This window comes from Lampetra fluviatilis, chromosome 60 (assembly GCF_964198595.1).
Source record: "Lampetra fluviatilis chromosome 60, kcLamFluv1.1, whole genome shotgun sequence".
NCBI lineage: Eukaryota > Metazoa > Chordata > Hyperoartia > Petromyzontiformes > Petromyzontidae > Lampetra > Lampetra fluviatilis.
The window spans coordinates 6,702,639-6,725,797 of record NC_136334.1 but is presented as its reverse complement, the minus strand read 5'-3'; the positions used below and the strand labels follow the sequence as shown (position 1 = coordinate 6,725,797).

At 47.4% G+C, this 23,159-nt stretch overlaps 1 long non-coding RNA gene across 1 annotated transcript; it reads right to left on the bottom strand.

The window, feature by feature from the left end:
• Positions 1-1,398: 1,398 nt before the first annotated feature.
• Positions 1,399-21,849, bottom strand: LOC144950970 (uncharacterized). The gene is made up of 6 exons (XR_013640431.1): positions 21,793-21,849; positions 10,270-10,376; positions 8,431-8,461; positions 7,800-7,819; positions 6,093-6,149; positions 1,399-1,562 (listed from the first exon to the last, which is right to left on the bottom strand). It is a non-coding gene; the product is annotated as an uncharacterized LOC144950970 (long non-coding RNA).
• Positions 21,850-23,159: the final 1,310 nt, after the last annotated feature.

Sequence of the window (23,159 nt, the reverse complement as noted above, 5' to 3'; positions counted from 1 at the left end):
AAACCTAAGAAGATGATTCCTTGCAGTCACGAAAGCTTCAAATCTAGAATCAAAACCCGTTTGCGACCTCTGGTGAGAGTTCAAGCCCTGGCTACAGGTGAATGAGGCCCAGGTGAAGCCTTGCAGTCTGCGGTTTCCACAGACAGCGAGACCAGAAGTCGGATTCCATTGGCCGCTGCAATCGAAGCCGTTGGGTTGGGATCGTGGGGAGCGGTGGCAAAGCGGTTAGCGCGCTGCTCCGTCAACCCGGCTGTGAGCCGAGTTCGATTCCCGCTCGCGGCCACCACCAACGATTACCTGAACCGGTCCTCCGCCTCCCCTAGGTCGACTCAGCCTCAAAATTAGTAACCTGGTGCGGTGTGTAGTAAACATCGCCACTGGGGAGACAAAGGCGGCCGGGCGTGGTGCTGGCCACCCACCCCCTCGTGTGCCGTGCCGGCCTTCATAGGTGCTGCTCGCTAAACGCACTTGCCCCTATAGTCTGTTGAAGGCTATTTGGGGGATCTTTGTCTTTGTGTGTGTCTGTGTGAGTGAGTGGTGTTGGCCACCCACCCCCTCGTGTGCCGTGCCGGCCTTCATAGGTGCTGCTCGCTAACAGCACTTGCCCCTACAGTCTGTTAAGGCTACACGGGGGACCTTTGTCTTTGGTGATGGGGTGAAGTGTGAGCATCTCCAAACGTTCCGGTTGAGACTTAAAGGCCAACGAGGAAGAGTAGGCCAAGAGACACCTCGAGGGCACTTGCAGGGCTGCGCCTGTGCCTACGGGTTCATACCTGAGAAACCAGTTGCACACCGACCGGTTGCATGCAATCGAACGGCTCGCGTGTGGAGGTCTCCTGCAACCAGTCGCCGGCGACTTGCGCAATCGACCGGTTGCGGGCAACTTGCGTGATACATCGGTTGCGAGCAACTTGCGCAACCGGTTGCGGGCAACTTGCGCAATCAACCGGTTGCGGGCAACTTGGGCAATCAACCGGTTGCGGGCAACCTGCGCATTCAACCGGTTGCGAGCAAGTTGGGCAATCAACCGGTTGCAGGCAACTTGCGCAATCAACTGGTTGCAGGCAACTTGCGCAATCAACTGGTTGCGAGCAACTTGTGCAATCAACCGGTTGCGGGTAACTTGCGCAATCAACTGGTTGCAGGCAACTTGCGCAATCAACTGGTTGCAGGCAACTAGCGCAATCAACTGGTTGCGGGCAACTTGCGCAACTGGTTGCGGGCAACTTGCGCAATCGACCGGTTGCGGGCAACTTGCGCAATCAACCGGTTGCGGGCAAATTGCACAATCAACTGGTTGCTGATTACAGTAGACGCTAACTCAACTCCCACGCGTCGATTTGCTCGGCGATGAGGGATGGTGGGGTGAGGGATACGGTGGGGGGGGGGGGGGGGTGAGTGATTTGGTGAGTGGAGGGTGAGTGGTGTAGTGAGTGGTGTGGTGAGTGATTTGGTGAGTGGAAGGGTGAGTGGTGTGGTGAGTGGAGGGGTGAGGCACTTGCAAGACGCCACGATGCCCGGGGACACGATCCTTCTTCAGTTTCCAATTGTGTCGTAGGTCTCTGAAAAATCACACAAAGTCAAAGATCACTCATGTAGCCATCACACCCACACACTCACCCACACACTCACCCACACACTCACCCACACACTCACCCACACACTCACACACACACTCACACACACACTCACCCACACACTCACACATTCATTCACTCACACGCACACTCACTCACACACACACTCACCCACTCACTCACTCACCCACTCACTCACCCACTCACTCACCCACACACTCACCCACTCACTCACCCACTCACTCACCCACACACTCACCCACACACTCACACACACACTCACCCACACACTCACACATTCATTCACTCACACGCACACTCACCCACACACTCACACATTCATTCACTCACACGCTCACCCACACACTCACACATTCATTCACTCACACGCACACTCACACACACACTCACCCACTCACTCACCCACACATTCACTCACCCACACACTCACACACACACTCACCCACTCACTCACCCACACATTCACTCACCCACTCACTCACCCACACACTCACCCACACACTCACTCACACACTCACCCACACACTCACCCACACACTCACCCACTCACTCACACGCACACTCACTCACACACACACTCACCCACTCACTCACTCACCCACTCACTCACCCACTCACTCACCCACACACTCACCCACACACTCACTCACACACTCACCCACACACTCACCCACACACTCACCCACTCACTCACACGCACACTCACTCACACACACACTCACCCACTCACTCACCCACACACTCACTCACCCACTCACTCACCCACTCACTCACCCACACACTCACCCACACACTCACTCACACACTCACCCACACACTCACCCACACACTCACCCACACACTCACCCACACACTCACTCACACACTCACCCACACACTCACCCACACACTCACCCACACACTCACCCACACACCCACACACACACTCACTCACACATTCACTCACACACTCACTCACACACTCACCCACACACTCACCCACACACTCACCCACACACTCACCCACACACTCACCCACACACCCACACACACACTCACTCACACATTCACTCACACACTCACTCACACACTCACCCACACACTCACCCACACACCCACACACACACTCACTCACACACGGTGCTCGCCAGGTGCGGGAGAGATTGTGAGCCCCCCCTGACCTCACGCTCGCTCACACACTCACCCACACACACACTCACCCACACACTCACTCACTCACACACTCACCCACACACTCACCCACACACTCACTCACACACTCACCCACACTCACCCACACACTCACCCACACTCTCACACTCACTCACTCACTCACACACACACTCACCCACACACTCACCCACACACTCACACACTCACCCACACACTCACCCACACACTCACACACTCACCCACATACTCACCCACACACTCACACACTCACCCACACACTCACCCACACACTCACACACTCACCCACATACTCACCCACACACTCACACACTCACCCACACACTCACACACTCACCCACACACCCACTCACTCACACACGGTGCTCGCCAGGTGTGGGAGAGATTGTGAGCGACCCTCCTGACCTCACGCTCGCTCACACACTCACACACTCACCCATATACTCACCCACACACTCACACACTCACCCACACACTCACCCACACACTCACACACTCACCCACACACCCACTCACTCACACACGGTGCTCGCCAGGTGCGGGAGAGATTGTGAGCGCCCCCCCTGACCTCACGCTCGCTCACACACTCACACACTCACCCACATACTCACCCACACACTCACACACTCACCCACACACTCACCCACACACTCACACACTCACCCACACACTCACCCACACACTCACACACTCACCCACATACTCACCCACACACTCACACACTCACCCACACACTCACCCACACACTCACACACTCACCCACACACTCACCCACACACTCACACACTCACCCACACACTCACCCACACACTCACCCACACACTCACACACTCACCCACACACTCACCCACACACTCACACACTCACCCACACACTCACACACTCACCCACACACTCACCCACACACTCACCCACACACTCACACACTCACCCACACACCCACTCACTCACACACGGTGCTCGCCAGGTGCGGGAGAGATTGTGAGCGCCCCCCCTGACCTCACGCTCGCTCACACACTCACACACTCACCCACATACTCACCCACACACTCACACACTCACCCACACACTCACCCACACACTCACACACTCACCCACACACTCACCCACACACTCACACACTCACCCACATACTCACCCACACACTCACACACTCACCCACACACTCACCCACACACTCACACACTCACCCACACACTCACCCACACACTCACACACTCACCCACACACTCACCCACACACTCACCCACACACTCACACACTCACCCACACACTCACCCACACACTCACACACTCACCCACACACTCACACACTCACCCACACACTCACCCACACACTCACCCACACACTCACACACTCACCCACACACCCACCCACTCACACACGGTGCTCGCCAGGTGCGGGAGAGATTGTGAGCGACCCTCCTGACCTCACGGTCGCTCACCACGCCGCAAGCGCTTGCCACATTCGCCACAAAGGACCCGCTCAACGTGTTTCCGTGTTTTTCGCGTCTCACGGCTTGGGCACGGCTCAAAGCACATCCATCCTCCCAACGTTTGGAGTTACACTCATCGTCGGCTTCATCATCATCATCAGCAGGTTCATCAGCAGCAGCTTCATCATCATCAGCAGCATCATCATCATCAGCAGCAGCATCAGCAGCAGCTTCATCATCATCAGCAGCAGCATATGCATCATTATCAGCAGCATCAGATTTGTCAGCAGTAGCCGCATCATCAGCAGCAGCAGCTTCATAATTAGCATCATCAGCAGCAGCAGCGTCATCATCATCAGCGTCATCATCATCAGCAGCAGCAGGTTCATCATCATCAGCAGCTTCATAATCAGCATCATCATCAGCAGCAGCAGCGTCATTATCATCATCATCATCATCAGCTTCATAATCAGCATCATCATCATCAGCAGCAGCAGCGTCATCATCATCAGCAGCTTCATAATCAGCATCATCAGCAGCAGCAGCGTCATCATCATCAGCGGCTTCATCGCCAGCGGCTTCATCGCAGTAATTTCTATTTGTAACGGGCTGTGTGGCATCCCCTCATCGTTCTTGTACGGATCGACGGATACCCAGAGATAAAACAATAGAGTGGGAAATGAACACAACAATGGGGAAACAAACAACGCAGATGGGGAACAATGCAAACGGAAAACAATGCAAATGGAAAACAATGCAAACGGAAAACAATGCAAATGGAAAACAATGCAAACGGAAAACAATACAAATGGAAAACAATACAAACGGGAAACAATACAAATGGGAAACAATGCAAATGGGAAACAATGCAAATGGAAAACAATGCAAATGGAAAACAATGCAAACGGAAAACAATGCAAACAGAAAACAATGCAAACGGAAAACAATACAAATGGAAAACAATACAAACGGAAAACAATACAAATGGAAAACAATACCAACGGGAAACAATACAAATGGGAAACAATGCAAATGAGAAACAATGCAAATGGAAAACAATGCAAACAGAAAACAATGCAAACAGAAAACAATGCAAACGGAAAACAATGGCAATGAAAATCTAGCAATGAGAAACAACGGAAATGGTAAACAGAGAATGCAAATGGGAAACAATGCAAATATAAAACAATGGAAATGAGATTCAGACAATACAAATGGGAAACAGTACAGATGGGGAACAATGCAAATGGGAAACTATGTATATGGGAAACAATGCAAATAGAAAACAAACAATGCAAATGGGAAACAATGCAAATAGAAAACAAACAATGGAAATGGGAAACAATGCAAATGGTAAACAATGCAAATAGAAAACAAACAATGGAAATGGGAAACAATGCAAAGAGAAAACAAACAATGGAAATGGGAAACAATACAAATGGGAAACAATGCAAATATAAAACAAACAATGCAAATGGTAAACAATGCAAATATAAAACAATACAAATGGATAACAATGCAAATATAAAACAAACAATGCAAATGGTAAACAATGCAAATATAAAACAATACAAATGGGAAACAATGCAAATATAAAACAAACAATGCAAATGGTAAACAATGCAAATATAAAACAATGCAAATGGGAAACAATGCAAATATAAAACAAACAATGCAAATGGTAAACAATGCAAATATAAAACAATGCAAATGGGAAACAATGCAAATATAAAACAAACAATGCAAATGGTAAACAATGCAAATATAAAACAATACAAATGGGAAACAATGCAAATAACAAAACAGTGCAGTTGGGAACGAACAGTAAGGCGTGGATGTGACCGAGGCAGTGAGGGGGGAAGGGAGTTGAGGTATCGACTTGACTCACCGTCTGACACTTTATTGAGATGGAGACCCGTGTACGTTCCATCTTCGCTGTTCTCAACTGCGCCGAGACAAAGACAAAGATCCCCCGTATAGCCTTTAACAGACCGTTGGGCCAAGTCCTGTCGGTGAGCAGCACCTACGCGTTTGACCGGGTAAGGCCTCACAGATCTTCGCAAATGAAGATCGCTCAAACGGCTTATCACATGGACATTCAGAGCGGTCAAACGGTGATCCTGAACGCAGAGGGAAAACACCGGTGGACCCGGAGACAAATCCATGGAGAGAGAGACACGCAAACTACACATATGTAGCACACAGACACACACAGACACACAGACACACACAGACACACAGACACGCACACGCACACACACAGACACGCACACACAGACACACACACACACAGACACACAGACACGCACACACACAGACACGCACACACAGACACACACACACAGACACACACACACAGACACACACACACAGACACACAGACACACACACAGACTCTGTTCAGGTAACCAACCTCACTGGCTAACTCCTAGTGAGGTTTGTCACGACGGACCCAGTCACATTTAAGCGATCTAACTCCAAACAACGCTTTACTTTATATTCACGTTTAAAAATGAACGTCATCATGAATGATGATGATGTTGTTGCCGCTGATAATGGGAATCATTTTGCAGGGCGTCATTCACGCTAATTGCAGAGCTGCACAAGAGCTCGCATCCAATGATTCGCATTGCGAGAACTGCCAATCAATTTAAAACGCTCATGACATTCAACAGAATAATAAAACAAATCGGGAAATGGCACGAAAACAACAGACCACACACACAGACACACACACACACACACAGACACACACACACAGACACACACACACAGACACACACACACAGACACACACACAGACACACACACACACAGACACACACACACAGACACACACACACAGACACACACACAGACACACACACACACAGACACACACACACAGACACACACACACACAGACACACACACACAGACACACACACACACAGACACACACACACAGACACACACACACAGACACACACACACACAGACACACACACACAGACACACACACACACAGACACACACACACAGACACACACACACAGACACACACACACAGACACACACACACAGACACACACACACACAGACACACACACACAGACACACACACACAGACACACACACACAGACACACACACACAGACACACACACACAGACAGGTGTGTCGCATCAGATGACGACACTCACACTGACGATGATGATACTGCCATTGATGATGATGATACTGCTGCTGCTGATGATGATAATCTCACTGATGATGCAGCTCCTGCTGATGATGATGATACTGCCTCTGATGATGATGATACTGCTACTGCTGCTGATGATGATACTGCTGCTGCTGATGATGATAATCTCACTGATGATGCAGCTCCTGCTGATGATGATGATACTGCCTCTGATGATGATGCCGCTCCTACTGCTGCTGCTGCTGATGATGATGATACTGCTACTGCTGCTGATGATGATGATGATGATACTGCCCCTGATGATGATGATAATCTCACTGATGATGCCGCTCCTGATGATGATGATACTGCCTCTGATGATGATGCCGTTCCTACTGCTGCTGATGATGAAGATGTAACGATGATATCAACTCACCCATTACACCTTTCTTGGACCTGAGATGTGGGGGGGGGGGGTGAAAGTTGAGACAAAACAATGAAAATTATTAATTCAATTGTCCATGATCATCATCATTAACATCATCATCATCATTAAAATCATTATCATCATCATTAACATCATTATCATCAGTTTAACACGTGGCAGGCTTTCGCGACCAATATTATTCATAATCAACGTTTTTGGGTTTAGATCGCGTTATTTATAAATGTGTCGTAACCCTCCACCACCCGACACGGCCAATCAGCAAAAAAAGTGTCACGTTGACAAAAGACAAAATAGTTCACTGCTTTAGCCCACCGGTGTGTTGAAGCGTGAAACCACAACATTTACAATTGTTGAGTGCTGTGACGTTTCGCTGGTAATTACATCCAGTATGATGATACTGCCACTGCTGATGATGATACTGCCATTGATGATGATGATGATACTGCCGCTGATGCTGGATGGCCGTGTCGGGTGGTGGAGGGTTACGACACATTTATAAATAAGGCGATCTAACCTAAAAACGTTTTGTTAATGAATAATTATCATCATTATCATTATCATGGTTATCATCCGATCACGAAGCTCACGAAGCGGCCATCGTGGAGCGAGGGTCTCTCACCTGACGGTCATGCCCACGTTGCTGCCATTTCCTGATGAGACCAAAGAGAGGCGAACACAACGACGCGTTAGAGCGTCAGGGGTGGTCACACGCGAGTCGAGAGCCGTGCAGAGAGCACGACAGTGATCGTGACGATGATGGCGATGATCGCGATGATCATCACGATGATGATGATGACGATGATGACGATGATGACGATGATGATGATGACGATGATGATGATGACGATGATGGCGATGATCGCGATGATGATGATGACGATGATGACGATGATGATGATGATGACGATGATGATGATGACGATGATGACGATGATGATGATGACGATGATCGCGATGACCATCACGATGACGATGATGATGATGACGATGACGATGATGAATGATGATGACGGTGATGATGACGATGATGATGATGACGATGATGAATGATGATGACGGTGATCGCGATGATGATGATGATGACGATGACGATGATGACGATGATGATGATGATGACGATGATGATGATGACGATGACGATGATGATGACGATGATGACGATGATGATCACGATGATGATGATGATGATGATGATCACGATGATGATGATCGCGACGATGATGATGACGATGATGATGATGACGATGACGATGATGACGATGATCGCGATGATGATGATCGCGATGATGATGATGACGATAATCGCGACGATGATGATGACGACGATGACGATCAAATGATTTTGTACGAATGGTGATGACGGCTATAATGATGGTTACTCAAACACACTCCCACACACTCCACACACACTCACCCACACACACTCACACACACACACACACTCCCACACACACACACACACACTCCCACACACACACACACTCCACACACTCCACACACACACACTCCCACACACACCCACACTCACCCACACTCCACACACACACACTCACACACACACCCACACTCACACACACTCCACACACACACACTCCCACACACTCACACACTCCACACACACACTCCCACACACACACTCCACACACTCCACACACTCCCACACACACACTCCCACACACACACACACACTCCACACACTCCACACACACACACTCCCACACACACCCACACTCACCCACACACACACCCACACTCACACACACTCCCACACACACCCACACACTTCCACACTCCCACACACCCACACACACTCCCACACACTCCCACACACACTCCCACACACACCCACACTCACACACTCACACACTCACACACTCTCACACACACACACTCACACACTCCACACACTCCCACACACTTCCACACTCCCACACACCCACACACACACACACACTCCCACACACTCCCACACACACCCACACTCACACACTCACACACTCACACACTCCCACACACTCACACACACTCACACACTCCTACACACACACTCCCACACAATCCCACACACTCCCACACACTCCCACTCACCCACACTCACACACACTCCCACACACTCCCACACACTCCACACACACACACTCCCACACACTCCCACACACTTCCACACTCCCACACACCCACACACACACACTCCCACACACTCCCACACACACCCACACTCACACACTCACACACTCACACACTCCCACACACTCACACACACTCACACACTCCTACACACACACTCCCACACACTCCCACCCACACACTCCCACACACACTCCCCCACACACACACTCCCACACACACTCCCACACACACACTCACACACCCCCACACACACACTCCCACACACACTCCCCCACACACACACCCCCACACACACCCCCAGCACACCCACACACTCCCACCCACTCACCGTTCCTCTTCTTACGGATGCACACGAAAGCCATGACGCAGAGTGACAGCACAGCGAGGCCCAGCAGGATGCCCACGCCCAGGTACAGCTGCATGCAGAACTCCATGCTGCGCCAGGCAAAGACAAAAGAACGACCCCCACGGGATAGCCTTAACAGAACGCAGGGGCAAGTGCAGGTAGCGGTGAGCAGCAGCTACAGCTACGACGACGGCGAGCGGCCATCGTCACGCGGCAACACCGTGACACACACCGCCTGTGATACACCGCCTGACACACTCTGTCCCTCTCACCACATCTCACACCGTGAGTTTATGGGTCTCTGTGTGAGTCTATCGGTCTCTGTGTGAGTCTATGGGTCTCTGTGTGAGTCTATGGGTCTCTATGTGAGTATATGGGTCTCTATGTGAGTCTATGGGTCTCTGTGTGAGTCTATGGGTCTTTATGTGAGTCTATGGGTCTCTGTGTGAGTCTATGGGTCTCTGTGTGAGTCTATGGGTCTCTGTGTGAGTATATGGGTCTCTGTGTGAGTCTATGGGTCTCTGTGTGAGTCTATGGTTCTCTATGTGAGTATATGGGTCTCTGTGTGAGTCTATGGGTCTCTGTGGGAGTCTATGGGTCTCTATGTGAGTCTATGGGTCTCTGTGTGAGTCTATGGGTCTCTGTGCGAGTCTATGGGTCTCTATGTGAGTATATGGGTCTCTGTGTGAGTCTATGGGTCTCTGTGTGAGTCTATGGGTCTCTGTGTGAGTCTATGGGTCTCTGTGTGAGGAGTCTATGGGTCTCTGTGGGAGTCTATGGGTCTCTATGTGAGTCTATGGGTCTCTGTGTGAGTCTATGGGTCTCTGTGCGAGTCTATGGGTCTCTATGTGAGTATATGGGTCTCTGTGTGAGTCTATGGGTCTCTGTGTGAGTCTATGGGTCTCTGTGTGAGTCTATGGGTCTCTGTGTGAGGAGTCTATGGGTCTCTGTGTGAGTCTATGGGTCTCTGTGTGAGTCTATGGGTCTCTGTGTGAGGAGTCTATGGGTCTCTGTGTGAGTCTATGGGTCTTTGTGTGAGTCTATGGGTCTCTGTGTGAGTCTATGGCTCTCTGTGTGATGAGTCTACGGGTCTCTGTGTGAGTCTATGACTCTCTGTGTGAGTCTATGTCGATGGTGGTGCACAGATCACACTCAACAACAACACGACCCGTTAAAATAACGGCGTTTTGGCCTTAACTGGCAAAATAAATAAGTATATATAACAGGTGACGTTTCGGGCAATGGACCTTCTTCATGGCGCATGAATAGAGAGGCCCGTACAGAGGCAGTGTGGACGATACCGGGGCGCAGGGCAGAGGTCGCAAACGGGTTTTGATTCCTTACCCCCCGTACCCGGCCGCACCAGGGTCGCAAACGGCTACCCGTACCCGGCCGGATACGGGTAGCCGGGTATAGGGTAGGGTACGGGTACCTGATTGCGACCTCTGGGATGAAGCCATGTTGCAGGCGCGGGTGGGTTGATTCTAGGAACTTGAATTGTGAGAAGAGACAAGACGTTGGGAAATGAGTGACAAACGGTGACTCACCAGTGACTCACGGCCTACCCGTACCCGGCCGCACCAGGGTCGCAAACGGCTACCCGTACTCGGGTACGGGTAGCCGGGTATCGGGTAGGGTACGGGTATCGGGTACCCGGTTGCGACCTCTGGCCCAGGGTGAGAATTACATTTCGAAAGAAAAACGCGTCTTCCCGATTGACCGGCGTCTCAACATCGAACAGTTTCACTCGTCGCTGCGGTCAACGAACGCGGCGAGTGTGCCGGCGGTCGGGGAGCTCGCATCGCAGCGACGTCTACGGGCGCAAGGCATTGTGGGAAGGACGCCTTAGTTCTGGGCGAGCGGCGAAGGTGTCAACACTTTTAAAAAAAAAACATTTTCCACCGAGGCATGCATTGCTGGGCACAACCACCGATTCCGGCATCTTGACCACTTCCGGTTGAATGATCTCGGTGTGACTCTGTGGGTCTCTGTGTGAGTCTACGGGTCTCTGTGTGAGTGTATGGGTCTCTGTGTGAGTTTATGGGTCTCTGTGTGAGTCTATGGGTCTCTGTGTGACTCTGTGGGTCTCTGTGTGAGTCTATGGGTCTCTGTGTGACTCTGTGGGTCTCTGTGTGAGTCTACGGGTCTCTGTGTGAGTTTATGGGTCTCTGTGTGAGTCTATGGGTCTCTGTGTGAGTCTATGGGTCTCTGTGTGAGTCTGTGGGTCTCTGTGTGAGTCTGTGGGTCTCTGTGCGAGTCTGTGGGTCTCTGTGTGACTCTGTGGGTCTCTGTGTGCGAGTCTGTGGGTCTCTGTGTGACTCTGTGGGTCTCTGTGTGAGTCTACAGGTCTCTGTGTGAGTGTATGGGTCTCTGTGTGAGTTTATGGGTCTCTGTGTGAGTCTATGGGTCTCTGTGTGAGTCTATGGGTCTCTGTGTGAGTCTGTGGGTCTCTGTGTGAGTCTGTGGGTCTCTGTGCGAGTCTGTGGGTCTCTGTGTGACTCTGTGGGTCTCTGTGTGCGAGTCTGTGGGTCTCTGTGTGACTCTGTGGGTCTCTGTGTGAGTCTACGGGTCTCTGTGTGAGTGTATGGGTCTCTGTGTGAGTTTATGGGTCTCTGTGTGAGTCTACGGGTCTCTGTGTGAGTGTATGGGTCTCTGTGTGAGTTTATGGGTCTCTGTGTGAGTCTATGGGTCTCTGTGTGAGTCTATGGGTCTCTGTGTGAGTCTGTGGGTCTCTGTGTGAGTCTATGGGTCTCTGTGTGAGTCTGTGGGTCTCTGTGTGACTCTGTGGGTCACTGTGTGACTCTGTGGGTCTCTGTGTGCGAGTCTGTGGGTCTCTGTGTGACTCTGTGGGTCACTGTGTGAGTCAATGGGTCTCTGTGTGAGTCTATGGGTCTCTGTGTGAGTCTGTGGGTCTCTGTGTGAGTCTATGGGTCTCTGTGTGAGTCTGTGGGTCTCTGTGTGAGTCTGTGGGTCTCTGTGTGAGTCTGTGGGTCTCTGTGTGACTCTGTGAGTCTCTGTGTGCGAGTCTGTGGGTTTCTGTGTGACTCTGTGGGTCTCTGTGTGCGAGTCTGTGGGTCTCTGTGTGACTCTGTGGGTCTCTGTGTGAGTCTATGGGTATCTGTGTGAGTGTATGGGTCTCTGTGTGAGTTTATGGGTCTCTGTGTGAGTCTACGGGTCTCTGTGTGAGTGTATGGGTCTCTGTGTGAGTTTATGGGTCTCTGTGTGAGTCTATGGGTCTCTGTGTGAGTCTATGGGTCTCTGTGTGAGTCTGTGGGTCTCTGTGTGAGTCTATGGGTCTCTGTGTGAGTCTGTGGGTCTCTGTGTGACTCTGTGGGTCTCTGTGTGCGAGTCTGTGGGTCTCTGTGTGACTCTGTGGGTCACTGTGTGAGTCAATGGGTCTCTGTGTGAGTCTATGGGTCTCTGTGTGAGTCTACGGGTCTCTGTGTGAGTCTATGGGTCTCTGTGTGAGTATATGGGTCTCTGTGTGAGTCTATGGGTCTCTGTGTGAGTCTATGGGTCTCTGTGTGAGTCTATGGGTCTCTGTGTGAGTCTATGGGTCTCTGTGCGAGTCTGTGGGTCTCTGTGTGAGTCTGTGGGTCTCTGCGTGAGTCTGTGGGTCTCTGCGTGAGTCTGTGGGTCTCTGTGTGAGTCTATGGGTCTCTGTGTGACTCTGTGGGTCACTGTGTGAGTCAATGGGTCTCTGTGTGAGTCTATGGGTCTCTGCGTGAGTCTGTGGGTCTCTATATGACTCTATGGCTCTCTGTGCGAGTCTACAATAGCCCGGTGTAATCGCTGTGGCTGCAACCAGGAGTGGAACCCAGGATGTCAGCATTGCTGACTCAGTGTGTCCGACACAGCCATCATTAACCCACGGAGTCACCAGGGCCGTGTGAGCGGTGTGTGATGGATCCGTGTCAGACGCGACCTGGCTATCACAAATGCTAGCCCAACGAAGTGGGCTCATCAATGGGAAATGTGTAGCGGCCAAATACTCTAAACGCGTGTTACTAAGCGTGGAGGGGAAAACTGGAGAACCCAGAGAAAACCCCACGCGAACATGGGGAGAGAGAGAGAGATACGCAAAACTACAAATATACAGCAGCAGGCGTCAGAGTCGGGATCGAACCCACGACCTCCTGTAGACCAGGCGAGGTAGTTAACATCTCACCACGGAGAGAGAGAGACACGCAAACTCCAAATATACAGCAGCAGGCGTCAGAGTCGGGATCGAACCCACGACCTCCTGTGTACCAGGCGAGGTGGTTAACATCTCCTAGCCACCGTGATCGCCAGGGCTCTGCATCTCCATCGCTTCTAACCGCACCAAGTCCACCCCCACTGCCTCCTTGCGCCGCCATGACCACGACGCTTCGATACCCGGCCGGGTACGGGTAGGGTACGGGTACGGCCGGGTACGGGTACCCGTTTGCGACACTGGTGCGGCCGGGTACGGGTAAGGAATCAAAACCCGTTTGCGACCTCTGCCTCTCGCCCTTAATTGGACAGTGCCCTCCACGCTGTCCGTGGCTCGTACGCCGTCAATTATCTCAACGTGTACACTTCGCTGTCCCGTCCACAGCTCTCGACGGCCACCAGATCCCAATCATGTCAACGTGGACACAATTTCTTTATACGGTCCCCCCGACAAATGTAAAGCATTTTCGCAAAAAATGTAATTTTTAAGCCGCGTTTTAAAATAAGTGTGTGTTCATCTTCTTGGTTCTTTCGGTAAAGTCATCACGTAGAATGGAAATAATAAAATAATACAAATATTACATCATTCTCACGACGTTTCGGCCACAACGCAAGCAGCCGTCCTCATGTGAAGAACAGGTCTGTCGGAAAGACAGCGTCTGAATGAACCCATTTATTTAATATTTTTCATTCATTCAGACGCTGTCTCCCCGACAGACCTGTTCTTCACCTGAGGACGGCTGCTTGCGTTGTGGCCGAAACGTCGTGAGAATTATTTTATCATGTTTTATTTTTATTAGTTTATTATTTCCATTCTACGTGACTTTACCGAAAGAACCAAGAAGATGAATCCCTGCAGTCACGAAAGAAGCTTTAAATCAAAATTTAAGTGTGTGTTGTTGTTGGTGTTGTTGTTCTTTGACACGGTTGTTGTTGTTGAAAACAAATCTCATTACTGCTTCCCTCTGTTATAACCTGAACAGACTGTTGGGGCAAGTGCTGTTAGGAGTAGCAGCATCTATGAAGAACAGCACGGCACACGAGGGAGGGTGGTTGACCAGCACAACGCCCGACCGCCTTTGTCTCCCTAGTGGCGATGTTTACACACCGCACCAGGTACTCATTTTGAGGCTGAGTCGACCAAGGGGAGGCCCAGGACCGGTTCAGATAATCGTCACGAGTATTGGTCCCTAAGCGGGAATCGAACTCGGGTGGCAAGGTTCGAAGTGCATGTCGTTCACGGCTACACTACCGCTCCCCACATACACACAGACAAAGGTCCCCCGTATAGCCTGACCAGACTGTTGGGGCAAGTGCTGTTGGCGAGCACCTATGAAGGCCGGCACGGCACACGAGGTGGTGGGTGGCCAAACCCACAAAGATAAAGACAAAGATCCCCCATGTAGCCTTAACAGACTGTAGGGGCAAGTGCTGTTAGCGAGCACCTATGAAGGCCGGCACGGCACACGAGGGGTGGGTGGCCAAACCCACACACACAATAATACAGACACAGACACACTCGGGCACCTGAAATTTGGCTGACTAAAACGAATTTCGGGTGATATTGTCTCTCGTACACAGAATCAAAAAAAAAAGTGATATCTTTTGTTTTCGTTTATAAACTGAAAGGGGCCAGTCGGGCGAAATCCCCGCTCGTTTTTTTGTGTTGCGGAAAAAGGCAATTCCAGTGAGGTCGTTTTGACGCTGAAAACGCATTACGGGAGGGGGGTAGGAGGGCAGAGGTCATACAATTAAATTTGATCAAAAAGCCATAAAAATATATACTTACCAGGGCGTCGCAAGGGCCCACCCTCCGCTCTGCATTGTCTGCAGAAAATGTGGATGCGAGCGGACCTAGAGCCGCGAGATTCGTGGTAAGCTAAGTGCGAGGCCTGTAAGGATATGTTATAAAGGGGCCCTAAATTTGAAAAAACACGTAAAATTTTAAACAACACGGATTTTTTTTACTTGCGTAGTAAAGTAATTGTATTTTTTCATTTGCTATACGACCAGATAATACGACAATTCGCTAACCTTAAACACCCGGTCGTTCGTAAAAGTTGAAGGTGGTATGGTACTATAGTAATAGAGCAAGTGCAGAATCACTGAACTGGAATTTTTCGATTTAAAGCTTTCGTGACTGCAGGGATTCATCTTCTTGGTTCTTTCGGTAAAGTCACGTAGAAGGGAAGTAATAAAATAATAAAAATAAAACATAATAAAATAATTCTCACGACGTTTCGGCCACAACGGCTGCTTGCGTTGTGGCCGAAACGTCGTGAGCTACTACACGTGTAGTAGCTACACGTGTAGTAGCTACACGTGTAGTAGCTACACATGTAGTAGCTACACGTGTAGTAGCTACACACATGTAGTAGCTACACATGTGTAGTAGCTGCACATGTAGCTACTTTTGCTACGGATTTCGTGCGGCTGTTGACGTAGACGCAGAGGAGAGCGTCACACGCACGCGGTCAGCCCACACAGCGAAACGTATCGCGGCAGGGGAAGCGGAGTGCATCGTCGTCTTTGCTGCAATGTCCCCATGGTATTTGTGGATCTGGGAAATTACACTGGTCAACAAAAATTACACTGGTCAACAAAAATTACACTGGTCAACAAAAATTACACTGGTCAACAAAAATTACACTGGTCAACAAAAATTACACTGGTCAACAAAAATTACACTGGTCAACAAAAATTACACTGGTCAACAACAACAAAAAAAAACATTTTTTTTTTCTGGCCTGGACTTTTGCAGCTGTTCTAGACTAATTTCAGGGTGCCGATTCCAAATCTGATCTCAGATTCGCTCTATCACATCTCATTTTTAAATCCTTTATTAAATCCTTTATATTAAGTTCGCTTGCTTGCGCGCTTACGACCGTGCAAATCTTTCGGTCGTTTTTTAACCCACTTCCCGTGATCCAATCGAGCTGACATTTTGCTACACAGACTCGTTGTGCGTGACAATTTATTTTCGTGAAAATTTGTTTCCATAACTTTACACTTTTTAGGATTTTTTTTTATATGTAATTACCAATTGCTTAATGGTGGCAGGCAATCATCTGACCCATAGGTGGCAGCCATCTCAAGCCAGAGGACGAGAGGACTCTAGCCGCCACGCATATAAAGGATTTAGAGTGTAAAACTTTGTTTTTACGGGTTAATTTTTATGCTATCGGTATACCCCATTTTCATTGATTTTACCAGAAATTAACTCTGTCACCTACGATTGCAAGTTGTTGCGAGTCAGTGACTGCTTTAGTGTTAAAATATGGTGCTGTGTTTAGGATAGTGTGTTTATAATATCATTTTATGTAGATATCCACATTTATTTAATATTTTTCTTCTGCAGTTTTTATTCACAATGCAATATTTGATATCTCAAAAAACCTGATGTGATAGATTTGGAATCAGCGCCCCAAAATAACCTTAAAACCGTTGGAATACCTTATGTCAGAAAAAGTGTGTTGACCAGTGCTATACGTTGGTACAACCTGTTCTGGGTGACCAGATTCGCACACTACTACTGCGAAGTTTCTTTTTTACATTTTCCATTTCGATTGCCACGGTTTGCGAAGTGGAAACGGTCTAGGGCGGACCCTGGCATTTCGTGGAAGATAAAACCCAGGAAACTTCTGAGAAATTATTTCTTGAAGGTTATTTTTTTTACTACGTAGGTTTTCGCAGCCTGATGTTATTATTACAAAGCGCGCCACCGTGGCGAGATGTTAACTACCTCGCCTGATCTACAGGAGGTCGTGGATTCGATCCCGACCCTAACTCCTGCTGTATATTTGGAGTTTGCGTGTCTCTCTCTCTCTCTCCGTGGTGAGATGTTAACTACCTCGCCAGGTATACAGGAGGTCGTGGGTTCGTTCCCGACCCTGACGCCTGCTGTATATGTGGAGTTGGCGTGTCTCTCTCATCATCATCACGGTGGCTAGGAGATGTTGACTACCTCGCCTGGTATACAGGAGGTCGTGGGTTCAATCCCGACCCTGACAATGCCTGTAATATAAGGTGTCAGTTTTTGTACCAGTTGAAAGGGTAAAAACCTATCACTATATTTTGCCACTGGTAAAGGAGGTCTCAGTGAACTGAAATTTGTTAAAAGCAATAACCACAAGACAAGCAGTCAAAATGAAAACAAAAAGAAACAACTCTGATAATGATATCAAGGACAGTGCATATCATTATCAGAGTTGTTTCTTTGCATTTTGACTGCTTGTGTTGTGGTTATTGCAAACATGATCCCTTGTATAAAGGTGTCAGTTTTTGTACCAGTTAAAAGGGTAAAAACCTACTACTATATTTTGCTACTGGTAAAGGAGATGTCTCATAGTGTAAATGCTTACCCCCAGCTCTCAATACTCTGATAGTGCACTGTTTTTGAGTTGTACGCCTTTTGGCGTCATATGGTCCAACACCAATGGAGACTAGGCTCTAAGAAAAGCTGTCTCGGGTGTGGACCAATCAACTTCAAGGACAGTGCATACATTATCAGAGTTGTTTCTTTTTGTTTGCATTTTGACTGCTTGTGTTGTGGTTATTGCAAACATGATCGCTTGTATAAAGGTGCCAGTTTTTGTACCAGTTGAAAGGGCAAAAACCTACAACTATAATTTGCAGTTCGCCCAAGTAAAATATGCGAACGTATGCCAACGTTGCAAACATGCGGTTAAACCTCGACCCCAATGTTCCATGTCAAATATCACGGGAAATTCAACTCAACATTAAGCATGCCCAAAGGGGATTCTAATACAACTTAGATGGCGACTATCATAATACGTAACCGTCTTCATTCACAAAAAAGTTGTCACTTTAGCTACGCTAGTCGCGGTTATGAAAATTGCAATGATGATGATGATGTTGATCATTTTATTTGACAGGAATATACCGAACACTATGGAAACCTCATTTGCCAGTAAAAATATCAGAATTGTTTTTTTACCCTTCTATCTGCCAACAAAACTGACACCTTTTTACAAGGAGTTATGTCTTTTGTTTGCATTACGACTGCAGGTATTGCGGTCTATGCAAACATGACTCCTTGTAAAAAATATGTCAGTTTGGTTGCCAGATAGAAGGGTAAAAAACCAATTATCATATTTTTACTGGCAAATGAGGTTCCCATAGTGTAGATGCTTGCCCCGAGCTCTCATACTCTGATGGTGCATTGTCTTTGAGTTGTGCGCCTTTTGGCGTCATCTGGTCCAACCCACGTGAGACTAGGCTCGAAGGAAAGCTGTCTCGGGTGTGGACCAATCAACTTCAAGGACAGTGCATACATTATCAGAGTTGTGTGTTTTGTTTGCATTATGACTGCAGGTATTGCGGTCTATGCAAACATGACTCCTTGTAAAAAGGTGTCAGTTTTGTTGCCAGATAGAAGGGTAAAAAACAAATTATCTTAGGAATATACCGAGTTTACCGTTTGATACCTTTGCATACCCGTCAACTCCTTATGAGCGCCTTTACCTGATTACAGACCAATTCAGACTTTATTGATCACCCCGTGTCCCTTACACATCTCAACGTTCATCCTACAAAGTCCCATCTCAAGGTAGAAACACAAACACAGAGACACAAAAAGATATATTCGTTGTTGTTGTCCGCATTGAAACGGCTGTACGCTGCATGGACCTAAAAACTAAATTTCCCTTAGACAAGAATTCCAGGGTAAACTGTATGGTTTGATTGGTATGTGTATTGCAGTGTAGTGTATAGTGTAGTGTATAGTAGTGTAGTGTATAGTAGTGTATAGTGTAGTGTATAGTGTAGTGTATAGTAGTGTAGTGTATATTGTAGTGTATAATATAGTGTATAGTGTAGTGTATAGTAATGTAGTATATAGTGTAGTGTATAGTTGTGTAGTGTATAGTGTAGAGTAAATTAGTGTAGTGTATAGTAGTGTATAGTAGTGTAGTGTATAGTAGTGTATAGTGTAGTGTATAGTGTAGTGTATAGTAGTGTAGTGTATAGTAATGTACTACATTCCCATGATGGGGGATCAATATTTTTTTATGACAAATGAACCTTAGTTAATTAGTTAATTTGACTTACTTAATTAGAGCTGAACAAGCGAATGCACTCCATGCTCGATGATAAGAATATTATTTGGTCTTTCGGTAAAGTCACGTAGATAGGTTCTAAGAAAACAACAAAAAATTATAAAAAAATAAACTACCGACATTTCGATCGCAACACAGGCGGTCGTCATCAAAATGATGATTAAAAAAATGTGTTATTTTATTTACCGAAAGACCCAGAGATTATGAATTCCTATTCTTAGGTTGTTTCGGTAAAGTCACGTAGGTAAAAAATTAAAATTAATAAAAGTAAAATAAAAAAAATATTTTAAAAATTAATAAAAGTAAAATAAAATAAAAAATATTATTATTTTTATTTTATTTTACTTTTATTAATTTTAATTTTTTACCTACGTGACTTACCGAAAAAAACCTAACAATATGAATCCTTGCAGTCACGAAAGCTTCAAATCTAGAATTATGAATTCCTGCAGTCACGAAAGCTTTAAGTAAAAATAGATAACGATTTGTAAAAAAATAATGTTGATGTTGTTGCCCTGGTGGGAAATTCCACATTGCTATGGCGGGAGAAAGAGAGTTGTGGAGAGCTACCCAACAACATATTCACAAGCATAAACATATTAGAATGTGAACAAAAACTTTGCACTTTAACGAAAGACCCCAAGAATATGGGTAACTATTTTATCGACCCCGCCCCCGCACTGAGGGATGATGGGTTGGGTCAATCGCCCATCGAGGATAAAAACTGAATTTAAAAAAATCGAAATGACAAATTGTTTTAAACTATTAAAGCAGTTGTTTTTGTTTTAACTAGAATGTCACACTTTTAAACATCGATATTTTCCTCACACGCGCAAGCAAAACACCGATTAGCTTTACGGAATAAAAAATACACAATATGATTACGGTCAAATTATTTAAAAGGTGATTTTATCACGATGATGATGATGATTCTTATTATTACAACGATTACAATTACATAAGTGACAATTCTGATCACCATGATTGATTATATGAAAGTTAAAAAAATCAATTTAACTTCCTTGTTTTTATTTTTTAAAAAACGCATTCAAAGCGACTCACGGATCCGCTTTATATGTAAAAAAAAACTCAACTCCGTTTAGTATTTAACGACGGGTTTACTGAAGAAAACTTACATGTTTTCCTCACAAAAGTCACCAAAAACCCCACGGGAAGCTTAACGAATTAAAATATAAACTATTAAAATCCACCGTCGCTGCTTTACTGTACTTACAGTTCGTTAACGGACGCGGCAAATGTCGACTTTGATGACAAACTTGCCTTCACCCTCAAACTCCCTCAAACTCTTTCTTAACTTCTGCTTAATTGTTGCGCACGAGTTTACAGGAAGACGCATTAATAAATTAATAACATACCAACTCAATGGCCACCAACTTTCGTTCCCTATCGTACGATATATCGCGATATATCGTAAGATTGTGGCTCATTCCCCACGATATATCGCGATATCGTAAGATTGGGGCTCATCCCCCACGATATATCGCGATATATCGCGATATAACGCACGATTGGGGCTCATTCCCCACGATATGTCGCGATATATCGCGCGATTGGGGCTCATTCCCCACGATATATCGCGATATATCGCGATATATCGCACGATTGGGGCTCGTTCCCCACGATATATCGCGATATATCGTACGATTGGGGCTCGTTCCCCACGATATATCGCGATATATCGTAGGAAATGAGCCCCAATCATGCGATATATCGTGAACTCACCCACTCGCTCACCCACTCGCTCACCCACTCGCTCACCCACTCGCTCACCCACTCGCTCACCCACTCGCTCACCCACTGTGTGTTGAGTTAGAAAGTGTCTCTCACTGCTGATGCTGATTATGATGATGCTGCCGATACTGATGCTGATTATGATGATGCTGCCGATACTGATGCTGATTATGATGATGCTGCCGATACTGATGCTGATTATGATGATGCTGCTGATACTGATGCTGATTATGATGATGCTGCCGATACTGATGCTGATTATGATGATGCTGCTGATACTGATGCTGATTATGATGATGCTGCTGATACTGATGCTGATTATGATGATGCTGCCGATACTGATGCTGATTATGATGATGATGCTGGCGATACTGATGCTGATTATGATGATGCTGCTGATACTGATGCTGATTATGATGATGATGCTGCCGATACTGATGCTGATTATGATGATGCTGCTGATACTGATGCTGATTATGATGATGCTGCCGATACTGATGCTGATTATGATGATGCTGCCGATACTGATGCTGATTATGATGATGCTGCTGATACTGATGCTGATTATGATGATGCTGCCGATACTGATGCTGATTATGATGATGCTGCCGATACTGATGCTGATTATGATGATGCTGCTGATACTGATGCTGATTATGATGATGCTGCCGATACTGATGCTGATTATGATGATGCTGCTGATACTGATGCTGATTATGATGATGCTGCTGATACTGATGCTGATTATGATGATGCTGCCGATACTGATGCTGATTATGATGATGATGCTGCCGATACTGATGCTGATTATGATGATGCTGCCGATGCTGATTATGATGATGCTGCCGA